Here is a 26,010-nt window from a genome sequence, read left to right as displayed (position 1 = left end):
GTTGTCACCTCCAGCACCCGACACAGCACTGCCTAGTCATGCGGGTAATCGGCACCCAGCTGACCTTGACTTCGATATACCATTCTGTGAGGGAGCAATGATACCGCAGCTTATCCTGTCCTTTACGGAAGAGTCTTGGGCTTTCCTTTTCTCTTCAAAACATATTTATTTTGAAATAATTTTGATTTCAGTTTCACAGAAAAGCTGCAAACATAGTATACATATAAAAAATTCCTGTATACCCTTCACCCAGATTCACTGTTCACATTTTGCTGCATTTGCTCGTTGCCTTTTTCTTTGTGTGTGTTTGTGTGTGCGTGCACATATGTATATGCAGAATTTTTTTCTGAACCACTGGAAACAGCGGTAGACACATTCACCCCATAATGCTTCAACATGTATTTCCTAAGAACAAATATATTTTGTTGCATAACCACAATATAATTATAACATTCAGAAACATTAACGTGGTATCGATCTTATACTATTATCTAATCTACAGTTTGTATTCTAATTTCACCAATTTCCAGTAATGTATTTTCCATCCATTTTCCCCTCATCCAGGATCTAATCCAGGATAAACATTACATTTTGCTGTCCGGGGACTAAAAGTCTCTAGAAAGCTTTCTTGATCTTTCTTTGTGCTTCATGTCCTCGGGAGTTTTCTAAGTGAAAATCAGTCTGAAAGCATTCTTTGGGGGCAGTAACTTCTCTAAATACTGGTTCAAAAAAAAAAAGTCCTTTTCAGTTCTTGCCTTTGAAGCCTCAAGACAGGTGGGTTTGACAACAATCTATTTTGGTCATGCCTGGCCATTTTTGGCGTATCCATCTACACTAGTCTCAAATGATCCTAGGATTTGCTCTTGGGTACACAGTAGATGCTTAATAAGTCCTTGCTGATTTGCCAGGAGAGAACGTGGATTGGGCTACAGGATCAAATAACCCAAATGACATTCCAGGAAGATTTTGCTGATGCAGATAGGGAGACAAAGGGTTGGCCCTTCCAGAGATGAATACCTAGGGCAGGAGTCCGAGGACAGCTGGCGGGCTTGGAGTTCTTTATCTTTCTATTACACAGTGCACTCGGATTCTCCTTCTCCTCAAACTCCCCAGCGGGAGAGTCAGGAAGCTCCCCTGCAGCTTGTTCAATCCCCCCACTGGAGGGAGTGAAACACGGTGCTGTCAACGGTCCTCCAGACTGTGACCCCTGTGTTTTGATCTCTTGCCTGGTATCTATCACTTTGGATCCTGTCTGCAGGAATAACAGAGGACACAGCTTTGGAGTCAACCTGTTTGCAGTAGCTGGCCTCCAAGACGTCTCCCACCTGCCTCCGCTGGTGTCTTGCCCTCTTCCCCTTCGTCGATCCCCTCCGGCAGGAGTCAGGGCTGGCCTACGTGAACGATAGAATGTGGTGAAAGCTACGGGGTCTGACTTCCGAGGCGAAGACATAAAGGATAATGCAGCTTTCACCTTGGTCTCTTGGTTAGCTGGTTTTAGAGGAACACTTTGAGGACACTCTAAGGCATTCCTGTGGGGGAGACCCCGCGGAGAGGAACTGAGGGCCCAGCCAGTAGCCAGCACCGCCTTGCCACCTGCGAGCGAGCCATCTGAGAAATGGATCCCGCAGCTCCGGCCAAGCCTTCAGAGGACTTCCGCGTTGACCAGCGTCCTACTGCAGCCTCGTGAAAGACCCGGACCCAGAGCCTCCTAGTCAAGTTACTCCCAAATTCCAGACCCACAGCCACTGTGAGAGATAGTAAATAATTACTGTGATTTTATGCCCTGAAGCTTTGGGGTAGTTTTCTATGCAGGAAGAGATCATTATCACATTATCCCACTGAAAATGTGGGATAATTGCTTAGGACCCCGCAATTCCATTTCTAGATCCATGCCCGAGAGAACTGAATACATATTTCCAACAAAAACTTGTACGCTGGGTTCACTGCCGCATGATGCACAACAGCCAAAAAGCGGAAAGGACCCAAATGGTCACCATCTGATGCATGGATAAATGAAATGTATATCCACAGGGTGGAATATTATCCAACCATAAAAAAGGAATGATGTAGGGGCACGTGGGTGGCTCGGTTAAGCAGCTGCCTTGGCTCAGGTCATGATCCCAGGGTCCTGGGATCGATCCCCGCATAGGGCTCTCTGCTCAGTGGAGAGCTTGCTTCTCCCTCTCTTTCTCTGCCTGCCGCTCTGCTTACTTGTGCGCGCGCGCTCTCTCTCTCTCTCTCTGTCAAATAAATAAATAAAATCTTAAAAAAAAAAAAAAAAAAGGAACGACGTACAGATACATGCTACACCATGGATGAACCTTGAAAACGTCAGGCTAAGGGAAAGAAGCCACTCCCAAAAGACCACGTGATGATTCATTTATAGGAAATGTCCGCAATAAGCAAATCGAAAGAGACAGAGAGTGAATTAGTGGTTGCCAGGCTGGAGAGTGTGGGAGAATGGGAGCTAACTGTTACTGGGTACAAGGTTTCTTTTCGGGCTGGTGAGAATGTTCTAAAACTGATTGTGGTGACGGTCGCACAACTCTGTATATACACTCAGAGCCATTCTATTGTACACTTTAAATGGGTGGATTATGTGGTGTGCGAGTTACAGCTCAACAAAGCCATTACAAAATTATAAAGAGACAGACTATACAGGGGACTTCGTAAGAGTTTTATTCCTGCTCTTTCTGAGGTATTAATGTCTCTTTATTGGGCTCTTGGCAAAGGTCCTAAGAGAATCTCCTGGCTAGAAGGTGGGAAAGAACATCTGGAACTGAAAATGAGGAGGAAAAGGAGTAGTCTGCTAAAATAATTAAAGAATAATTCTAAAATTCCAAATGCTATATAGTCAGAATCATGAATTGTAATCCCGACAAGATTAGACTTTGGGGAGGAAATTAATAATAGAACCTGGATTCTTCATTAAGTCCTGGAGAAAATGTGATGTTTCCACCCCCCAAAAATGACAGGCAAGTGCAGTGTTCCTCTTCCACCTGCTGGAGCTTTAACTGAGATGTTAAGCCCAGTTTTTTGTTTGTTTGTTCGTTTTGTTTTGATTTTTTGTTTTTATTTATTTATTTTTAAAAAGATTTTTATTTATTTATTTGACAGAGAGATCACAAGTAGGCAGAGAGGCAGGCAGAGAGGGAGGGAAGCAGGCTCCCCGGCGAGCAGCAAGTCCAATGCAGGGCTCGATCCCAGGACCCTGGGATCATGACCTGAGCCAAAGGCAGAGGCTTTAACCCACTGAGCCACCCAGGTGCCCTTTTTTTGTTTGTTTGTTTTTAATCATCCCAGCTCACTGATGTTTTAGCCCAGAACACCTCTTCTGAACCTTTTTTTTTTTTTTTAAGATTTTATTTATTTGACAGAGAGAGACACAGCAAGAGAGGGAACACAAGCAGGGGAAGTAGGAGAGGGAGAAGCAGGCTTCCTGCCAAGCCGAGAGCCCGATGCGGCACTGGATCCCAGGACCCTGGGATCAAGACCTGAGCCGAAGGCAGGCGCCCAATGACTGAGCCACACAGGTGCCCCTTTTAAGTAATCTCTACACCCAATGTGGGGCTTGAACTTGTGAGCCTGAGATCAAGAGTAACATACTCTACCAACTGAGCAAACCAGGTGCCCCTCAGAACATCTGAACTCTGCTAGGTTACAGATTAGAAGTGGTCACTGCCTCTCACATTTGGCATATGCATACCAATTTGTTGGACTCCAGAAAATTTTGTAATCGTTATTCTTTAAAACAAAATTTGGCTATATTTATTCCTGTCTCCTTTTTCAAAATGTTCTTTAGAAATAATTCTTTTTTCTTTCCAAAATTAGCTTTTATAATTTTAGACACCAAGAATAATCAAGAGGACCTGTAATTATTTAGCGTAAATAAAGAAGCAAGTGGGTTCCTGGGTGGCTCAGTCAGTAAAGCATCTGCTTTTGGCTCAGGTCATAAACCCAGGGTCCTGGGATGGAGCCCCACATCGGGCTCCCTGCTCAGTGGGAAGTCTGCTTCTCCCTCTTTTTGCCCCTCCCCCAGGCCCATGCTCGCTTGTGCGCTTTCTCTCTCAAATATAAAACAATCTTTAACAAAAGGAGCAAGCAATTAAGATTTTTTAAAAAATGACATGGTATTTAAGCTAAATTTGTAGCCCCCTTTTACAGATGAGAAAAGTGAGACCTGGGAGCAATTTAAGACTTGCTCAAATTGATATGGGTAAAACATACCTTAACTGGGATTCACAATCTAGAATTCTCACTGTTGTTCATGTTGCCTCTAATGACATACATTGGGACTGAGTAAAAGGGATTTAGTATTTTATGAATGGCACCCATGTTGACCACACTCCTCCATGAAGTATTAGAGATGATATTTAATTATTCCATCCAGTTGAAACCATGAATACATAATCCATTAATGTGCATTATAACCCATGTAAGAAAATATACTCAAACCCTTATGTTTTCAGCATTAGTTCTTAGTCTCTTATGTTCAAGTGAAGAAATGTAAGATCATTTTAGTTGATGAATTTTTACCCTGTGATCTAGAAGTCTGTTAGAACTCCTGCTTATAAAACTGCTCAATGAACCATGCCAGGAGTTTACCCACATCCCTCCTTTGGCTCTTGTTAGTGTTGCCAGTAAGCTTTTTACATTTATATATATGAAAAAATGCCTTCTCATCATCATAGTGGATTGGGGAATTTCTTTTGATGGGCTGGAGGAGTGGCCAGGGAGATTTTGAAGAGGTTCTTAAGGATGTTCAGGGCTGGTACTAGGGAAAGGCGAGTGCAAATTTAAGGGAATGACAAAAACCACAGTAATCAAGATAAAGGCTATTTTAATGGAATGGTTTTTTTTAACTCAAGATTAAGGCAAGAAGATTCCTGACGAAGGAAACACCAACATTTTAAGTATAGGCAGGGCCCAGCGTGGGTGGGACCAGGCAGGAGGTGGCAAGTGATGTGAATTACACAAGAGCAGAGTCACACGGTCCTATTGAGAATTTTAATATTTTGTTCATCATAGAGCTTTTTAATATCAGGTTTTTTTTTTTTAAAGAAAAATATTGTGGTCAAATGTTCTTTATCTTGATTTCTGAGATTTCTGGCGCCCTCTCCAATTTTGCAGTTGAGGTGAGTGCCCCTCCTGCCTCCCCCTGGCCCTAGCCCCTCACGTGGGCATGGCTCCTTCCCAGGAAAAGCTAGAAAGAGGTTCCCACACCAGGCGCCCCAGACATGCCGGCTTTGGTGAGCCGAGCAACCGTGTCTCAGGGAAAGTTCTTTCTCAAGGATCACTGGTGATGAGAGGAAGCTTTTCTCAACTCTCTGTGTTTTGACACGTTTACCTGTTTATGGGACACATCTGGCAGCCTCTGGCCGGTGAGCAACTTCCCAGGGGGAGTCATGGAGTCAGCTGACCCCCACGGACCAATGGGAAGGGACCTTTTCTGCTGAGTCTGCACATTCCCCAACTGAAAAGTAAGATTTCTGAAAAGTCCTAATGAAGGCCCAGAGGACTGAAAGTACACATTACACACTTAATAATACTTGTCAAGTTGAATTAAACTTGTCTTTTGTATAACCTGAATGTCCTCAAATGCTCCGTGTTTCTGAGGTTGCTTTCCCTCCAACATCCAACAGAGAGGCTTGGAAGTGTGTGCATCACCGCAGAAACTTTGGGATGCTGTCATGTCGAAAGAAGGACAGTTTGCATCGCCTCTGTTCTTAATTTCTGCTGCCTTGACTCTCCATCTCTCCTGGACGTCTTGCCCCTCTAGCTGTGGTCCTCTCTGGGCAAAGCTTTTTGCCCCGACATTGGCTTTTCTCCCCATGCTCCCCAAAGCACCACTAACCAGGCTTCTTGTGAAGCAGACTCTTCCTGAAGTCTTGTGGGAAACAGAAAAGGGCACGACAGCATACTCCTGGACAGGAAACCATTTAAAAGTAAAGAAAGACATTTATGGATAAACAAGATCTAAGAGAATTCATAGACAACAGATCTGCACTGTAAGAATTGCTAAAGGAAGGGGTTTTTTTGTTTTGTTTTGTTTTTGTTTTTGTTTTTGTTTTCCAGAGCAAGAGAAAATGATACCAGGTAGAACTTTGGACCTTCAGGAAGAATGAGGAACACCAGAAATAGTATATAGAAGAATAAATATAAGAACCCAATTTTTTCTCCATTTTAAAAATACTAATTAATGTTTAAAGCAAACATTTTAACATTGTGAGGTTCATAACTTACATAGATGTAACCCTTATTACCTATTTTGCATGAAGTGGCACAAGAGTAATTTTAAATAGACTGTGGAATGTTAAAGAGAGATAATTTCTACGGTGACCATTTCTTAAAAATGCTAAGAAGTATAACAAAAAAGCTAATTTATAGATGAGAGTAGATTTCTAAAAAATATTCAATTAACCCAAAAAGAAAGCAAGAGAGGAGGGACAGAGAAACAAATAAACAGGGGATAAAGAGAAAAAAACAACAACAACAGTAAAATGGTAGACCAACATTCAACCATATCCGTAATTACATTAAAGATTACTAGTCTAAAACACTTCAATTAAAAAGCAGAATCTGTCAGAATAGATTAAAAAGTACAATCCAACAGTACTAACAGACGGAGAGGTTAATAAGAAGTGGATGGGAAATGATGTAGTGTGCAGAGAGTAAATATGAAAAAGTTGAATGGCTAAATTCATATCAAATGAAGTAGATTTTAAGATGGAGACTATCAGTGGAGATAAAAAAAACTTCATAATGTATATCATCAGGAAGGTATAATAAGCATACATAATAGAGTTTCAAAATACATGAGGAAAACTAACAGAATGACAGAATTAAAGGGAGAAATACACAAATTCACTGTCATAGTTGGGACATTTTAACATCACTCAGCAATTATAAAAAACAACTAGAAAAAAATCAGTAAAGACATAAAAGATTTGAACATCACTTTCAACCACCTTGATCTAATTAATATTTATAGAACAAAGCACCCACCAGAATATACATTACTTTCAAGGTCAAGTGCCCCTGATATATTCACTAAGGTAGCTCATATTCTGGGTGATAAAACAAATCCCAGTAAGTTGAAAAGGGCTAAAATCATATAGAGTATATTACCTGACCACCATGGAGTTAAATTACACATCAATAATAACATATGTAGAAAACCCCAAATACTTGAAAGTTAAACAGCACTGTTTGACATAACAAACAGTCCAAAAAATCTCAGAGTATATAGAAAACTGAATGATTATAAAAATAAAACATAACCAAACTTTGCAAGATGAAACAAACCCAGTTTGTTCTTAGAGACATATTTATAGCTGTAAAACCTAAAATTGGAAAAAAAAACCTGTTTCACTTTCAGAAGCTAGAGAAGAGCAAATTAAACCTAAAGTAAATAATAAAGAACAGAAATTATAAAATAGAAAGCAGATAAACAGTAAATAAATTTAACAGAGCCAAAAGTTGGTTATTTGAAAAGGCAACAAAATTAATTAACCTTAGCCAGACTGACAACCTTCTCCCTGCCCCCCAGTAAAGACAAGAGACAAACCACCAATATCGGGAACAAAAGAAGGCATATCACCACACTGAAGATATGAAAAGGCTGTTAAAAGAATATCTTAAAAAAAAAAAAAGAATGCTGTGAACAACTTCATGCCAATAAATTGGGCAATGTAGATGAAATGGACAAATTCTTTGAAAATTAAATCTTACCAAAACTGATATAAGATAAAATAGAAAATCTGAATGAATCTGAATGTCCCTTTCACTAGTAAGTCAATTGGATGCATTATGAAGAACCTTCCTTCAAAGGAAACTCTGGGTCCAGACGGTCTACTGGTGAATTCTGTCAAATATTTAAGAAAAATATTACCAATGCTACAAAAACTCTTCCAGAAAATAGACAAGAAAGGAATGCTTTCCAGTTTGTCTTTTGAGGCCAGTATAACCCTGATACCAAAACTTGAAAGACATTAGCTCTCTCTAAAAGACAGAGGGAGAGTGGGGAGAGAAGGAAGAAGGAAGGAAGTTAAAAATCAATGTCTCTCATGAACATAGATGCAAAAATTCCTAGCAAAATGTTAATAAATAAAATCAGGGATATATGAAAAGGATAATACATCCTAACTTACGGGATTTATCTCAGGAATGCAAAGCTGGTCTAACATTGGAAAATCAATGTAATACACCATATTAACAGAAAAAAGAAAAAAAAAAGACAATCTCAGGTAGAAAAAAAAAAGACATTTTGACATCTGTTCATGATAAAAAAAAACTTCCAGCAACTTAGGAACAAAAGAACTTCCTCAATGTGAAAAAGGGTATCTGTGAAAAATCTAGAGCTAACAGCGTATTTAATGGTGAAACTGAATGGTTCCCCCTAAGCTTAAGAACGAGGCAAGTATATTCTCACCTTTTGTATTCAACATTGTATTGGAGATCCTAGTCAGTGCAATAATACAAAAGACATAAAAATTGGAAAGTAAGAAATAAAACTTCTATTTGAGAATGACGCGATTGTTTATGTAGAAATACTAAAAGGGGCACCTGGCTGGCTCAGCCGGTAGACCATGTGACTCTTTATCTTAGGGTTGTAAGTTTGAACCCCACTTTGGGTGCAGAGATTACTTAAAAAAAAAAAAAAAAACTTAAAAAAAAGTACTGAGGGGGCACCTGGGTGGCTCAGTCGTTAAGTGTCTGCCTTCGGCTCAGGTCATAATCCCAGGGTCCTGGGATCCAGCCTCCCATGGGGCTCTCTGCTCTCAGGAAACCTGCTTCTCTCTCTCCCACACCCCCTGCTTGTGTTCCCTCTCTTGCTGTATCTCTCCGTCAAATAAATAAATAAAATCTTAAAAAAAAAAATACTAAAGGATCTACAACAGAGCTAGTAACTGGCACTAGCAACTTGACGGGATGCAGGGTTATTATTTCAAAAATCAATTGAAATTTTGTATGCCAGCAGCAAACAGTTGGAAAAATGAAATTTAAAAAAAAATCCACTTACAATAGTATCAAAAACCAAAATGCTTAGGGATGAGTTTGACAAAAGACAAGTCCTGTACACTGAAAACTGACAATCATCACTGAGAGAAATTCAAGAAGACCTAATGAATGCAGGTATATGCCCTGTCAGCTTGGAAGACTCCATAGTATTAGCTTGTCAGTCCCACCCATATTGATATGTAGATTCAACAGTCTCCATTATCCTAGCCGACTTCTTCTTCTTCTTCTTCTTTTTTTTTTTTTTAAGATTTATTTGAGAGAAAGAACATGAGCAGGGGAAAGGGCAGAAGGAGAGAAGAAGCAGACTCCTCCATGAGCAGGTACACAGCAAGGGGCTGGATTCCACGACCCTGAGATCATGACCTGAGCCAAAACCAAGAGTCAGAAGCTTAACTGACTGAGCCACCCAGGCACCCCTCACCGAATTTTCTCTTAAACGACAGATTGGAAAAAAAAAAAGGCAAATTGATTCTAAAATTTATGTGATGGACCTAGAATATCCAAAGCAATACTGAAAGAAAAAAAAAATGTTTAGGACTCGTGCTACTTCAAGATTTACTGTAAAGCTACAGGAATTAAGACAGTGGGATTCTATCATAAGGATCAAACAGTAGGTTACTGGAACAGAATAGAGTTCAGAAATACACTTAAATGGTCATTTAATTTTTGACAGAAGTACCAAAGCAATCTAACAGGGTGAGTCTTTGCAAGAAATAATGCTGGAAAAACTGGATATCAATAGGAAGGAAAAAAAATTTCAATCATTATCTTGTACTATATACAAAAATTAATATGAGATGGATCATACAGCTAAAGGTAGAAACTAAAATTAGGGGCGCCTGGGTGGCTCAGTTGGTTGAGCGACTGCCTTTGGCTCAGGTCATGATCCCGGAGTCCTGGGATAGAGTCCCACATCCGGCTTCCAGCTCGGCGGGGAGTCTGCTTCTCCTTCTGAACTTATCCCCTCTCATGCTCTCTCTCTCTCAAATAAATAAATAAAATCTTTAAAAAAACCCTAAAATTATGAAACTTCTGTAAGAAAACCTAGGAGAACATCTTCACGACTTGATAAGTAAAGTTTTTTTTTTTTTTTAAGACCATTCAAGAAAATGAATAGGCAGGCCATAGACTGGGAGACATTATTTGTAAAGAAAACATTTATTTGACCAAGGATTGATAGTTAAAACTTAGAAAGAACTCCTATAATTCAAGAGCAAGAAAGACAACCAGCCCTATATGAAATGGCTAAAATTCAAACAGACACTTCACAAAGGAAGATAGATGAATGGCCAATGAGCACTTGAAAAGGTGCTCAGTATCACTAATTATCAGAAAGATGCAAACTAAAACCAAATTAAAACGAGGTACTGCTACATCCCCACCGGAATAGCCTAAATTAAAAGTATGGACAACAGCAAACGTGAGCAAGGGCAGTGAGTGAGATTAACTTTCCTGTTTTGTTAGTGCGAGTGTGAAATCACATAACCACTTTGAAGTAAAGGTCTGGGAGTTTGGTATGAAACTAAACATACCCCCTATGACCCAGCAATTTTGGTTTTGGATATTTACCCAGGAGAAATGAAAGCATATGTCTACAAAAAGACTAGTATGAGAATGGTAATGGCATTTTTCTTTATAAAGCCCCAAACTGGAAACATCCCAGATGTCAGTCAACAGGAGGATGTATAAACAAATTGTGATATATTCACACAATGAATGGGAACAAACTACTTATTCATGCAACACCATGAATGAATTTCAAAAATATTATGCCGAGTGAAAGACGCTTTAGACAAAAGAGTACATACTGTATGATTACATTTACATGAAGTTCTAAAGCAGGCCGAACTCATCAATGGTGAAACAAAAAATGGTAATACTGTGGTTGTGGGGGGAGGGGGAGATTGACTAAAGGGGCCTTTCTGGATGATAATAATTTATATTTTGATAGGGGTTTGGGTTATACAGATATATGCATTTCAGAAACTCATTGAATAATGCTGTTAACATGAATGCATTTCACTTTGTGTAAATTTTCCCTCAAAGAATAAATAGTGAATTTTTGTCAGTGATGGATATACTGAAATGTTTGGGGTGAAATGTAATGAAAGTGCACCTTGCACTGAAATCCATCAAAAGTTGGGGGGAGGGGAGATGGGGTTATCGCTGGGTGAAGGGATAGATAAGTGATAAAACAAATATAGTACAATATTAATTTAGAATATATGTGGTTCCTATATAGGATGTAGATTATATAATTATTTCCAATTTTCTATGTTTGAAACATTTCCAAATAGACTGTTGGGGGATAAAGTGAATACTAGACAGGTCCAAATCCATCTGTAGCAGCACTATTTGTAATGGCCCCCAAATGGACATTTCCATTTCCATTTTTATGCCCATCAGTAGAAGGGATAAACCAATACTATGACCATCATAGTCATCATGGAATGAACGGTCTACAGCCATGAGGCTGTAAGATGGACAATTGTAGGCAACGGTTGTAGATGACCCTCACCAATACAAAGTGAAACTGAAGAAGTCAGATGCCAAAAGGCACAAGTCATTTCTATAATGTACAAAAACAGGCAAAACTAGTCCATGCTGTTCAAAGTCTGGACAGTGATTGTCCTTGGGTGGAGTCACGACCGGAAGAGAACGTGACTGGGGGCTCCCCGGGTGCCTGACTAGAGTGCAGGTTATATGGGTGTGTGAAAATTCATCCAGGGGTGCACATTTCCCTCTAGATCTACTATTACTTAAACAAAAAGTTCAAAGACGTTGGTGTTAGACCTCACCACTCTTAAAATGGGTTCCTTAGTCGAGCCCCGCCTCTGGGAATTCTGTGCTAGTCATCTTTCTCCCACCTCTTGTCTCCTGTTTCCCAGGCTCTGACATGCCTGTCTTCCTCACCTGCCAGGGAAAAACTCAGTGCAGAGGAATTTTGTTCTCAACCCCTTCCCTCGTCTAGGTTCCGGGTTGGAGCCAACTGGAAAAGGCTCAGTAATGACTGACTTGATCTAAATCGGGGAGCACGCAGCCTCAAGATAAATTCCTTTGCTTCCTGACAGCAATTGCTGGAGGCATTTTTTTAAAAGCAAAATTTGTTTTCCTTCTACGTTGGCGTCTGCATCTTTGCCTTCTACTACCCTCAGTTTTTCCCTTCCATCCTCTTCCCTTTATTTTTATTTTTTAATAAAGATTTTATTTTTTTGAGATAGAGAACGAGAGAGAACATAAGCAGGGTAAAGGGCAGAAGGAGAGGGACAGACAGACTCCCCGCTGAGGAGGGAGCCCCATGTGGGGCTCATTCTGAGGACTCTGGGATCATGACCTGAACCAACTGAGCCATCCGGGTGCCGCCAACCCCCTCCTGGACCCCCTCTCCTGCCTTTTTTTCTTCATCCTCTTCTCTTTAAAGTGGTAGTGGCAACTTACTCCCTTCGCCAAATCTGGGAAGCAGTGACTTGCCTTAGAGATTGTTCTGGTACTTAAGCTCAGGACCAAGGTTCCCTTGGCTGGTAAGTCAACCCCCAGACTCCAGCAAAGTCAGGTTTAGGAGTGGGGGTGGTTGACTGCAGGAGGGGAAGGAGAGGTGTGGTGGGGGGAGGGGAGCTGGGTACAGAATAATAATGGGAGACAATCCCTGTTCTTCTCAACCTTGCCATCAGTTGAGAAGGCTAGATGAAGACACATCTAAACAAAACAAGAGAACTATTTAATTAAGCATTTCCTCTTTTTATCTGATGGGTCAGTTTTCAGTCCTCTTGTTACTTGGCCAACCAGAAGCATCTGACACAATTGATCTCTCTCTCTTCCTTGAACCACTTCTGGGTTTCTTCTTACCTCCCTATCTGTTCCTTCTTAGTCTCCAGTTGGTTCCTCCTCATCTTTTTTTTTTTTCCAAGAAATATTTATTTATTTTTGAGAGAGAGAGAGCAAGCAGGGGGAGGGGCAGAGGGAGAGAAGCAGACTCCCTGCTGAGCAGGGAGCCCAAGCAGGAGCTCCATCCCAGGACCCTGAGATCATGACCTGAACTAAAATCTAGAGTTGGATGCTCAACCAGCTGTGCCACCCAGGTGCCCCCCCGCCCCACTCCGCCATGTTTTTGACCTCTAAATGTTAGAGTACCCCAGGGTGTGGTCCCTAGACCTCACCACCTTAGCGACTTTGACTCTCTGGGTGATTTCACTCAATATTGTGACTTAAAAAATATCATCCACACCCCAGTGACCTCCATATTTGTGTTTCCAGTGAGATCTCTCCCCTGGACTCCACAAATGTTTATCGAACCACCTACTCATGTAGATCTTGAATCAGGCATCTCAAACTTACCATATCCAGTACTGAGCTCCTGATGTCCCTCCTTCACACCTGTCCCTCCACCCTTATCTTAATAAATCTTGCATCTTCCAGATACTCAGGCCAAAAACTTGGGTGTCACTCCTGACTTCTCTCTCTCTCACTTCCCATCTTCAATGTGTCAGAAAGTCCTACTGATGTAACTTCAAAATACATCCAGAATCTGTCTGATGGTACCACTGCCCTCCGTCCAAGCCTCCATCATTTCTCACTTGGATTATTAATAGCGTCCCAACCTTGTCCCCCTTCAGCCCGCTCTCAACACAAACACCAGAGGGACACTATTAAAATGCAAGTCTTCTCAAAACCCTCTGGTGGCTTCCCCTTTCACTTTAAATGAGCACCAGCACCTTGACCATGACCTGCAAGGCTCTGGAGTCCAGCCTCGTCTCCTTCACTCTCTCACCTCATGTGCAACTACTCTTCCCTCATTTGTTCTACTCCAACCACACTGGCTCCTTGCCATTCCTTGAACATACCAGGCACACTCCTGCCTCTGTGCCTTCACAGTTGCCCTTCCATTTCAAATGCCCTTCCCCCACACGGCTTACTGTCAAGACCATAGATCTTAAATCTGGTACTAGTTTCTCAGTAAGGCCTGCCCTTACCACCCTGCCTAAAATTGTATACTTTCTCAGATATTCTCAATCTCCTTTCTCTGTCTTATTTCTCTTTTTAGCACTTACTGTCACCTACTATATGCATAGTTTCATGTATTTATATTCATTTTTTAAAGTAAGATCTTTGCCCAATGTGCGGCTCGAACACATGACCCCAAGATCAAGAGTTGCCTGCTCTACCAACTGAGCCAGCCAGGTGACCTCTATATTCTGTAGTATCTGTCCTCCCTCCTTCCACTAGAATGCAGAGTCCATGAAGGTAGGGATTTTTTAATCTGTTTTGTTTGCTGCTGAGTATCCTAGAACAGGCCTGGCCTATATAGGTGTTTAATATTTGCTACATGAACGAATGCGTATTTCAGAGTGGTAAGAGGAAGTAAGTCAGGTTAGGGAAGGCCAGAGAGGGTTGCAGACATCTGAAAGGGGATGGAATTTTCTTCAGTCTTTGGAGAATGGAGAGTCCTCAGAGAGATGAGAACAAAGAACTATTGGCATAGTGCTGGAGAGCACTGGTTTTGGAGTCCGTTGGCTTGGGTCCAAGTCACTTATTAGATATAGATAAGCTAGGCTGCTTCTCTGGGTCCCGGTTTCTATGTCTGAAATACAGAGATTCCTCTCTGGGTCTCAGTTTCTGTATCTATAAGAGATTACCATCGCACCTACCTCATAGGGTTGCTTGGGTTGTTTTAGGATCTAATGAAAGAACACGCATAATGTTTATCAAGGTCAGGGTATTTAGGAAAACTTTGTTCAAAAAGTGCTACTTGGGCGCCTGGGTGGCTCAGTGGTTTAAAGCCTCTGCCTTCGGCTCAGGTCATGATCTCAGGGTCCTGGGATCGAGCCCCGCATCAGGTTCTCTGTGCGGAGAGCCTTTTTCCTCCTCTTTCTCTGCCTGCCTCTCTGCCTACTTGTGATCTCTGTCAAATAAATAAATAAAATCTTTAAAAAAAAAAAGTGCTACTTATTGTGTAAAGCTTAGAATCCCTATGAGCTGAGACTTCATGCCAAGGGTATTATAGAGTGTCTCAAACAGGCGACAGAGAGAGGGAAAGAATTGGGCTTGAGCTTTAGGCACAAAAGGAACAGCCCCTCACGTTGTAACAGATTCCCTCTCAGAACTGTCAGTCCCTAGACTCAACCAGTTGGGTTGAACCTAATTCCTGTCCTGTGTTAGTTAAGATGGCGGCTGCTCACAAGAAAAAAAGGGAATCAGAATCAGGCACAAACATGGCACAAGGCCTCTGCTGGGGGACCCAACAGTTCCCAGCTGCCTGTCGCTGACGCAGTCAGAGCAGAGAGAAGTGATTCACTCCGATCCTGTCATCGAATTCAGGATTTTGGCCAAGCGCAGGTTTTGGGGTTGGTTAGTGGATTATTTTTTCCCTTCCTGAGTTGAAAGAGTAACTTTGTGTTTCAAAAAGGTACTTTATGCAGAGAAATTCTGTGGTGAGAGCTTGCTGGGCTCAGTGTGGGATGAACTACCTTTGCTTATGTCTGGGGAGAGAATGAAATCTAGTGCCCCTATTTTCTTTCCCTCCCACCCAGTAAAGATGCAGAGCTGAAAGGTGTCTTTCAGAAGGGCTAGAGACAAGGGAGTGGACTTGTAGGTAAGAGGACGCCGTACGGGAGGCCAAAGAAGTGGCTTCTTGTTTGTTAGCATAGGTTTGTGGCAAGGAGGTCTGTGAAGCCCTCCCCCAGAGTACCCGGGATTAAACAGAACAAATAAAACCTCTATTTGTTCATCTCTACCCTGGATTTAGATGGTGCTCTATGGCCAGGGTTCTTGGGATCAACTGAAACCCAGGCTGATGTTTATTCCCGGGATTGCAAAGAGAGACAAATACCTCTCTGTCCTTCCATTTTTCAGGCCAAGAGGGCAGGAGACACTTTCAATCAAGCAGGCAGGCAGTGAAGAATTATTTTTTAGGTGCCCACTGTGTCCCCAATGCTGAGCCACCTAAATATAAATAGAAAAAGTACAAAATTCCAGCTCCCGCCCTCAAGACACATAAAACCCAGCTTGCAGGAGGAGGCTTGGTGGGCAAAACAAATTCAAGGGAAATTGTTAACAAACAACAGTGTGAGGTAGTAAGAATGAATCTCACAAGACGTAAGAGAGGAGGGAGATGAGTGGGAGTTGGGGGCTCTTTAAGAAGGTTCGTAAGACAATGAGCAACATGGTGACAGAAAGCCTGTGTGTTTTGTTCTCTGCTGTAGCCTGGTACTTAGCATAATGCCGGGGACAGAGTGGGCATTGAGTAAGTATTTGAGGAATGAGTGCAGAAGGAGGGGGATGATATTAAGAATAAATAGGTGAAGAGGGAGGAGGGCATTCCAGCATGAGGAAAGGCCCAGAGAAATGGCCGGATGTCTTGGTGAGACTGGTTTAACCACAGTGAAGGGTGTGTATGAGGAGTAGTGGGAAATGAGGTTAGATATGGGGCCAGATGGGGGAGGCTGGAAAACCAGGCAGAGAAACTTAGAGATGAACATTCCTTCATTCCTTCATCAAGCTTTTACTGAATGGGGACCATGTGCTAGGCAAGGGAAGGCAGGGGGATATAAAGATGAATGAAAAGGTATTCCATCTGCTGGGATCAGTAGGATGGATATCTGCACTTTATTATTTTAACTGTGATAGTCATGGAATGAATGAAATATTTTGACATTCTAGTCACAGTTTGGCTGCAAGAAATTCAGGCCATGTCCATCTTGCTCAGTTCAACCGAGACTGTTAAAATGTATATTAGACATCTAAGGCTAGGAATTGGACTTCAAAAGGCACAGGAGTGGGCTCAACCTGGTAGACTGGGCTGGCTTTCCTCCCTTTCTCTCCCTCTGTGTTCCTCATGGATGGTCTCTCACCTCTGCCCCTTTACGTATGCTCCATTCCCCTGCTTCCCTTTCTTTCCTTTTTTTTTTTTTTTTTTTTTAAGATTTTATTTATTTGACAGAGATCACAAGTAGGCAGAGAGGCAGGCAGAGAGAGAGGAGGAAGCAGGCTCCCCGCTGAGCAGAGAGCCCGATGCGGGGCTCGATCCCAGGACCCTGAGATCATGACCTGAGCCGAAGGCAGAGGCTCTAACCCACCGAGCCACCCAGGCGCCCCACCTTCCCTTTCTTATTAGAATTGTACTTGGTGCAAGCTTGACACCCTAATATAATACCCTCCTGCTGCAGAGCCAGCCATCTCCATCTGCTCTCTGAGCCCATTAGGGCAGACTATGGAGGAAACAGAGGCTGATGGGCTCCGCTCAGCCTATGAATGGATACTCCTGGGTCAGGTGATCACTCAGAGCCAATCAGCTGTGGTCAGAAGGCAACTCATTTGATTAAAGCATGGCAGCCTAACCCTACCAGGAACTGCAGATAAAGGCCAATGTCAAAGCAGGGGTATGGATGGTAGGGCAGAGATAGACAAGCCTAATTGCTGCTGGTTAGCGATGCAGGGAACAAATCAATTCAGCTGGTGGTGGTGGTAAAGGGAGAAGGCTGTGAGACAAGCAGAGCCTGATTTAAAGGTCTGACTTAGTCCTAGGGGGTAAAAAAAGGACTTAGCAGCTGGGGAGGAAAGCAGTATTTTAAAGCAGTTAGAGGGGGATGCATGGCTGGCCCACTTGGTTGTCTGCCTTCTGCTCAGGTCACAATCCCAGGGACCTGGGATGGAGTCCCGCAGCAGGCTGCCTGCTCAGTGGGGGGTCTCTTTCTCTCTCTGCTCCTCCCCCCTATTGGTGATCCCTTCCTGTCTCTTTCTCTCTCTCCCTCAAATAAATAAATAAAATATTTAAAAAGAGATTAAAAAAAAAAAAAAAGCAGACTGGCTATGGTCGGTAGGAGAACTGAAATAGTCAGAAACTGAAGGGACCCAGACTGGGAGAAAATTTTTGCCTGAGGGCGCCTGGGTGGCTCAGTCAAACATCCAATTCTTAGTCTCAGCTCAGGCTTTCATCTTAGGGTTGTGATTTCAAGCCCCACACTGGGCTCCATGCTCAGTGTGGAGCCTACTTAAAAAAAAAAAAAAAAAAAGGAAAAGAAAAGAAAACTTTTGGGGCGCCTGGGGGGCTCAGTGGGTTAAAACCTCTGCCTTTGGCTCAGGTCCTGATCCCAGAATCCTGGGATCGAGCCTGGCATGGGGCTCTCTGCTCACTGGGGAGCCTGCTTCCTCCTCTCTCTCTCTCTCTCTCTCTCTCTCTCTCTCTGCCTGCCTCTCTGCCTGATTGTGATCTCTTTCTGTTAAATAAATAAATAAAATCTTTATAAAAAAAGAAAACTTTTGCCTGATCTGGAATAGAGCAGTTTAGAGATAAGAATTTTTTTTTAAGTAGCCTAATTTTATTTATTATTATTATTTTTTTTTTTAAGGGCAGAGTCTGCTTCTTATTTATTGCCATAACCCTGTCCTCACAGCTAGGCTCAGAGAAGAAATTCATGACACATTTGTCAGAATGAATTGAGTTCCCTTGCAACCCAGACAGACAACTAAACATACTATTTGTATTCTGATAGAGACAGAGCCAGAACCAGGAACACGCAACAAAACACAAAAATCAAAATATGACTTTTCTGATTCCTGATGCAGGGCTCGGGTGACTGAATGCAGGCTTGGTGAGAAGCAAAAATGCAGCAGAAGGAGTCTGGGCCAAGCTGGCTGGCAGAGGGCTAGATGAACAGATAGCACCGTGCCCAGTGGCTCAGAGGCAGATCAAAGCCGGCTTCCCCAGCACAGGCAGCAAGCGTGGCAGGAATCTGGGGGACCTCTCACCCAGTCCCCCACCCATGCTCACAGATGGAAAGCCACACCATTAGTGGTTACACCTTGGAGCACTGCCAGCACACAGGCATCTGTGACGGATCTTTTATAGCCTAGTGTACAGCTCTCTCCAGAAAGGCACAGCTGTGCTGCCAGTGAGCCGTAGGATTTCGGGCCAGACCACCGAGAGTCACAGCCCACATCTGCGACTGGGACAAGTTGCCTAACTACTTAACGACTTTGTGTCTCAGTTTCCTCATTGGTAAAAGAGGGATAATAAACTCTGTTAGAGGGTCGATGAGACGATTCAATGAGATAATTCTGCAAAGCAATTAAAACAGTGCCTGGCCCATTGCAAGCAATCATGATTACTGTAATTGGTACCAAAAAACTAGACTGCAGAGAAGAGCTTTCCAGCCTGGAGGGCCCTGGAGCTCATTTCAACCCACATAACCCACCTATTAGTGGCTATGGCTTCCTCCCTGTGGCCTAACACCCATCCCTCCTTTCTTCTGGGAACAGATCTCTGATTGGTCTAGGAACAGCCATAGAAACTAAGCCAGGCCAATCAGAACTCTTCCCTAGGATTTTTCTAACTGGATCTTCCAATGGGTAGAAAAGAGAATACCACCACTACTCACCACCCATCCTTTTCCCCCACTTTTGGGGTTCAGATAGTAAAAATATGAGCCCAGAGCTGCCTTTGTAACTTTTTTCCTCCATGTGCAGAAGCTAGCCTGAGAGAATAAAGTTGATTTGCAAGGAGAAGCTGGAACAGAGTCCTGGTTGGGGCAGAGCCCAAGTCTCTCTGAATCTGGTTGACCCTGGATCCAGGCCTCCACTCCTACTGGTCTGCATTAGATTATAGAACCTTTTAAATCAGTCCATTCTCTCTCTCTCTCCCCCTCTCCCTCCTCCAGTCCCCCTACACCTTCTCCCTCTCATGGACTCTCATTCTGTCTTCCTCCTTAAACTGCTTTGGATTACACTTCTGTTGCTAGAATTTGTGCTTGAGGGTCAAATCAGGAGGAAATAATTTTCTTTTACATAAAAATGACAGTCCTTTTAAGTTTTATGTCAAAATAATGTAGATTCTTATGGTCTACATTACTTTGTTTTTAATGAAGAACATCAGTGAAGGGGCGCCTGGGTGGCTCAGCTGGTTAAGCTCCCTCTCCCTCTGTCCCTCCTCCCAACTTGTGCCCCCTCTCTCTCTCTCGCTCACAATTTCTCTCTCAAATAAATAAAATCTTAAAAAAAAAGAATCAGTGAGAAAATTGAGGGTGCTCTATAGCCATTAAATTGTTCCTATCTTGGACCATTTGAAAAAGAACAACGTAGGGACAAATGTATGTATGTATTTTAAAAGACTTTATGCATTATTTGAGAGAGAGCAAGAGAGTACATAGGAGCGGAGATGGGGGAGGGAGGGAGAGGGAGAAACAGACTCCCCGCTGAGAACAGGGCCCATGTGGGGCTGATCCCAGGACCCTGAGATCATGACCTGAGCCAAAGTCAAACACCTCACCGACTAAACGACCCCCAGTGCCCCTAGGGAAAACTTTTTAAAGTTTCATCATTAATTTTTAGGCTCTGCAGAGGTTTGAGTAAATTTGCACCAAGAGTTACAAACCCCAGTGCTGTAGCTAATATTGATGAGTGAAGTCGATGGTTGTGTATGAGACAGGAGGGAGTGATGGGGACTACGGCAAAGTGGCAAGTGCTTGGTCCCTCTAAGAGAAGCTTCTTCCACTCAGCCCTGACCCATTCTTTCCATGTGTGCATGTGGGCACAGAGTTGTCAGCTCCTACGGTTTTTAAGGGATTCCAGGCATTTAGAATGTTTATTTATTTTTTTAAAGATTTTATTTATTTATTTGATAAAGAGAGAGAGTGCACAAGTAGGCAGAGTGATAGGCAGAGGGAGAGGAGAAGTAGACTCCCTGCTGAGCAGGGAGTCCGACATGGGACTCGATCCTAGCACCCTGGGGTCATGACCTGAGCTGAAGGCAGAAACTTAAGCCACTGAACCACCCAGGTGCCCTGACATTTAGAATGTTTAATGTGAAATTCTAAACTTTGGACATTGGCTATGAGTTTGAGTTTAAAAAAAAAAAAAGGGTGTGTAGGTAGGGTGACTAACTATCCTGGTTTGCCTGGGACTAAGGAGTTTTCTGGGATGTGGAACTTCTGTTGCAAATCAGGACAAGTTGGTCACCCTGTGTGTAGGCCAGAAGGAACTCGTGTGAGATTTCTGGCTCACACATTCTCGCTTTACCTGCACACAATCCAGTGAGGTAGCTAAGCAGGGAACATATGTCCCCCAGACCCCTCACCCCAAGGAGGAAAATGCACAGTTATTCCCACTTCAGAGAGACTACAAGCCCCTACAACGAGTGTGAGGCCCAGAGCCCATCTCTGAGGCATTCCCGCAGCTCCCTGTGCGGGCCTGGCCTTACGTGATCAGTAGGATTCAGGCTTCTCCCTGCTACGTCCAGCCACTCTGTGGCTGTAACCTTTTCTCTCTGCTTGGAGAGGGCAGGGCCTTCTAGGCAGTCAGGAGATGAAGGGGTTTTTCCCTTAATTCCTCGTCTTTAGGCTAAAAGGCTACATTTATAATTACATTCCATACAGTGAACCTGGACCTGGTCTGCGCTTATGAATGGGGAAACTAAAGGCTCAGGGTGGGGAGGCAACTTGCGTAAAGCCACGGCACGCTGTGATAGGGACTCCCCTCCAGTGGCTTGCTTGCTAGCGGGGTACCTGTCTCTCTGTCAGGGAAAGGGCTGGGACCCCGGCTGGGCTCTCAGCAGCCTTCCTAATGCCAGACAGAATTCTGAGGGAAGGACTGGAGTCCCGGGCCCCGTGCCCTTTCCAGGCCACCACCCTGCCAATCCAGGCGTGCCGGGAGGGCGTTTGGAATTGCCAGCTTGTCATTGCACAAAGGGAGGGGTGTACAGCTCAGAAGAGAGTGAAATAATAAGGGTCACAAATGGGCTCCCTCTGCATGGGGCTCAGCAGGTGTCAGTGGCTCTGTGGGTGGGTTACAGGGAGAGACAGGTCCACCCCCTCGCGAAATCGTTCTCTGATGAGATGATGCATGTTGAGTGAACTATAAACTTTTTAAGAGTGCATTCCTTACCCACTCATAAACATGAGGAACCATTCCCTTTGGGAAAGCTAATATTCCTGAGGCAACAGAGTCCTACCAGCCTAGAGGGACCCCACTAGGATTTCCTCGTGACCAGAGGACTGACTTCTTGTAAGGGAGCCAAAATTAGAAAGAAAGTGAGGTTTGGGTTTTATCTGTGGCTTTAGCCCATACACCTAGATGTCGCTGACCCCTTTTAACAGGGTGGCAGAAAGCCAGCATTACCTAAAAGTTACAAGCAGGAAGTTGGTGTTTTGTTAGGTCTGAGTTCAAATCCCACCTCTCCCGCTTATCTGGTGGGTGATGTGGGAGACAGGCTCCCAAAACACACTGGCCTTCTGATTTGCCTTGGGAATGAGCTGGCGATATTGTAAGGATTAAAAATGAGATGATACACACTCTTCATATGACCCCGTAATCCCACTCCTATATATTGATCAATGAGAAATGAAAATGTACGTTCACACAAAAACCAGTATATGAAAGTCTATAGAAATTCTACTGATAATTGCCCCAAACTGCAAACAACCCTAATGTCCTTTTGGCTAAGGATAAGCAAGTGTGGTACATCCATACAGTCGAACACAAGTCTGCTAAGTGAAAGGAATTAGACACAAAAAATTACATATGGCATGATCTATTTACATGACATTCTGGGGGGGAAAAAAAACTATCAGGACAGAGAACGTATCAGTGGTTGCTAGGGGCTGGGGGCTGGGGGCGCAGATGGGGTTACTAAGGGCTGGAGATGGGGGTGGAGGAAGGCTGGAGAGGGGCATGAGAGAACTTGTTCTGTGTCTTGTTTGTGGTAGTGGCTCCACGACTGTGTGCCTTTGTCCTGCCTCGTGAAAGCTAACTTTTTAAAAATGTGAAAACAGGGGCGCCTGTGTGGCTCAGTGGGTTAAAGCCTCTGCCTTCAGCTCAGGTCATGATCCCAGGGTCCTGGGATCGAACCCGCATTGGGTTCTCTGCTCAGTGGGAGCCTGCTTCCTCCTCTCTCTCTGCCTGCCTCTCTGCCTACTTGTGATCTCTGTCTGTCAAATAAATAAATAATCTTTTAAAAAAAATGTGGAAACAAAGGAAAAGGGCCCAGGTCATTCGGTTCCTCCCCAGAAGAAAATACCTATGGACCCCTTTTCACTGAAGTGTTGGTAACGATGTGTTCTTCTCTCCAGCATCTTTACTTTTGTGAAAAGAGCCTGCAACTTGTGTAGAGAAAGAAGGGTGGCGGGCTGTGTGTCTGTGTGTATTTGTATTTATTTGTATATATAGAAAGAAACTCTGGAAAGATACACAAGAAGCTAATAACAGCAGTCAGTATGGGGGTGCAGGAGAAACGGGGCAGATGGGGACCCCGTAGGAGGAAGACTTTTAAAAATAACTTCTGTGTGTGTATATGTGTGTGTGTGTGTAATACACTCACATGGTTCAGAAATTATATAATAATATATATAATGTTTATTGTAACCATTATATAATTTTTGAGCCATGTGAATGTATTACACATACAGAGATTACATTATTTTTAAAAATCAAAAAGATTTACAAGGCAGAGAAATGCTTATTGCCTAAGCATGACTCTGCCCTGGTGGAATCTGCGAGGGGGTGGCATTCTGTGGCAGCCGCGTCCCAGGAGCTCGCTTCCCCGGCCCCGCCCCACCTACCCTGCTAATAGCCCCAAGGCAAGCCTTGGCTCCTTGAGGAGGTGGGCTCCGGTTCTCTCTCGGTTCTCGGTTCTCCGTTCTCGGGAGGGAGCGGAATGGTAAACACCCTCCCTCTCCCCCGGATATCGCCCTCGTGGGCCTCCCACTGGCTTAAATTCCTTCTAGTCTTTTACCCTAGGGCTGGAGTAGGATTTCACCTGGCGTTGCTCCCCGGGGGTGTCACTACAGGCCTAAAGTCATACTTTGGTGTACATGTCTGCTATCAGCCTCAGACCCTTTCCCAGGCACAGATTTAGGAAGACGGCAAGCAGACCACCTAAGCTTGGGGCGTGCGGCCCACATCAGGACCCCCGGGCCCCTGAAATAGAGGACAGTGGAAAGACGCGGGCTTGGATACTTCTCAGCTCTGGTGGGGACCTCGGTGACGCTCTGGGAAGGACAGAGTCTGGGGTCCTGCCACGTTTCAGAGGACAGGCTCTGGAGTCCAGCTTGAACTGGAGGCTCACCTCTCACTGTCTTCCTAGGTGTGCGCCCCTGGCCAAGGAGTTACCCCCTCTGTGCCTCAGTTTCCTCGTTTTTGAAATGAGAATGCGGCTCACACCTGTGTTGAGTAGGCAGCGATGAAGGCAAAAGGAGATGATGTGTGACCACAGGCGACACTGGGAAAGATGCACCTTAGATACTCAGCAGCCAGGAGTCCTTCTCAGCCAGGGCTGCCTGGACCAACGTAAGGCCACACACGCGGTTCAGGGGAAAGGGTGACAGACACAGGGGCAGCGACATGGAACAATACCGAGAATGAAAGCAGGGTGGTGGGGCTGACTCACTGGATGACTCATTTCCTTGCCCAGGGATGTTCTGAGCATCCACCGAGAGCCGCTCCTCACCCTCCTCACACCCTCTGTTCCCTTTTTGCGGGGAAGGCCCCGAGAAGATCGCCCCGCCCCCACAGAGAGCGGGGAGCAGGATGCTCAGACCTTCCCCTTCTCCCCAGGGCTGCAGGAGAGGGCGGCCAGCTAGAAAATCCTTTTTCAACCTACAAAATAGCAGTCCCCACATGATGCATTTTGAGAAAGAACAGTTTTTGCCCTGGAATACGGGAGAGAATCTAGACTCATTTTGCCCTTTTCCAGATTTTAACAGGGAACCCTGCACCCCATAGAACATTAGGGAAACACAGAAAAGTGTAAAGAAGCTGAGAAAGTCACCCATAATCCTGCCATTTAGATTCAGTCATAGCGATGAGTTTGGTATTTTTCCACTCTGTTTTTTTTTTTCCTCTGCATTTTTTTTCATCATACAGTCAAATTTATATTGTTTACATCAGCGCTATTGAAAAGGAATATGTGAACCACAAATGTGAGCCACACGTGTCATTTTAAATGTCTTGGTAACGTCGTTAAAGAAGAATGAACACAGAGAGGAAAAATTACTTTTAACATTATATCTTATTTCACACAGTAGACCCAAGCTATAATCGTTTCTTCATTTACTCACTATTAACATTATTTTTTAAAGTTTATTTTTTTTAGAAATCTCTATACCCCATGTGGGGCTTGAACTCACGACCCTGAGATCAAGAGTTGCATACACCGCTGACTGAGCCAGCCAGGTGCCCCTCACTACTAAAATTATTAATGTGATACTTTACAATCTCTTCGAGTCTTTGAAATCTTTCTTTTTCTACATTGTAGCATATCTCAATTCAGACTAGCCACATTGGGCTGTGGCTACCATACTGGACAGCACAGCTCTATACAATTTCTACCTTGCTTTTATTCTTGTTTAAATTATATCCTAGGGGCACCTGGGTGGCTCAGTGGGTTAAAGCCTCTGCCTTCGGCTCAGGTCATGATCCCAGGGTCCTGGGATCGAGCCCCAAATCGGGCTCTCTGCTCAGTGGGGAACCTGCTTCCTCCTCTCTCTCTGCCTGCCCCTCTGTCTTCTTGTGATCTCTGTCTGTCAAATAAATAAATAAAATCTTAAAAAAAAAATTATATCCTAGGGGCTCCTGGGTGGCTCAGTTGGTTAGGCATCTTTCTTTTGCTCGGTTCATGATCCCGGAGTCCTGGGATCAAGTCCCAGGTCAGGCTCTCTGTGCAGCAGGAAGCCTGCTCCTCCCTCTTCCCTCTGCTCGCTGTTGTCTCCACTTGTGCACTCTCTGTCTGTGTCAAATACATAAATAAATAATCTTTTTTAAAAAATTGTATCCTAGGTATTTCCTCACATCATAAAATATCTTTTTTTTTCTTAAAATATCTTTTGACAAAAATAACTCTTAAGAGTTGAAATAACATGTACTTTCTACCTAATTCCAAAGGTAATACATTTATTTCTGTTTTACTTTTGTTTTGTGTCTCCTCACTCAGGGATGATTTGGCCCTTTGATACAATTACCTCTAGACTGTTTTCTCGGCAGATATTCAGAATTGAGCAAAAATTG

At 43.6% G+C, this 26,010-nt stretch overlaps 1 long non-coding RNA gene across 1 annotated transcript in view; it reads left to right on the top strand.

Annotated features, from left to right (window-relative positions):
* The window catches only part of LOC308358830, a 20,373-nt gene extending 18,128 nt beyond the window's left edge, over positions 1 to 2,245 (top strand). The window contains exon 5 of the long non-coding RNA XR_013968342.1: positions 1,259 to 2,245. This is a non-coding gene — a long non-coding RNA (uncharacterized lncRNA). The remainder of the gene's footprint in view (positions 1 to 1,258) is intronic.
* Positions 2,246 to 26,010: the final 23,765 nt, after the last annotated feature.

This window comes from Martes martes (assembly GCF_963455335.1).
Source record: "Martes martes genome assembly, chromosome: 17".
Classification (NCBI taxonomy): Eukaryota; Metazoa; Chordata; class Mammalia; order Carnivora; family Mustelidae; genus Martes; species Martes martes.
Note: the sequence above shows the minus strand (reverse complement) of the source record. Positions and strands in the feature narration are given on the sequence as shown.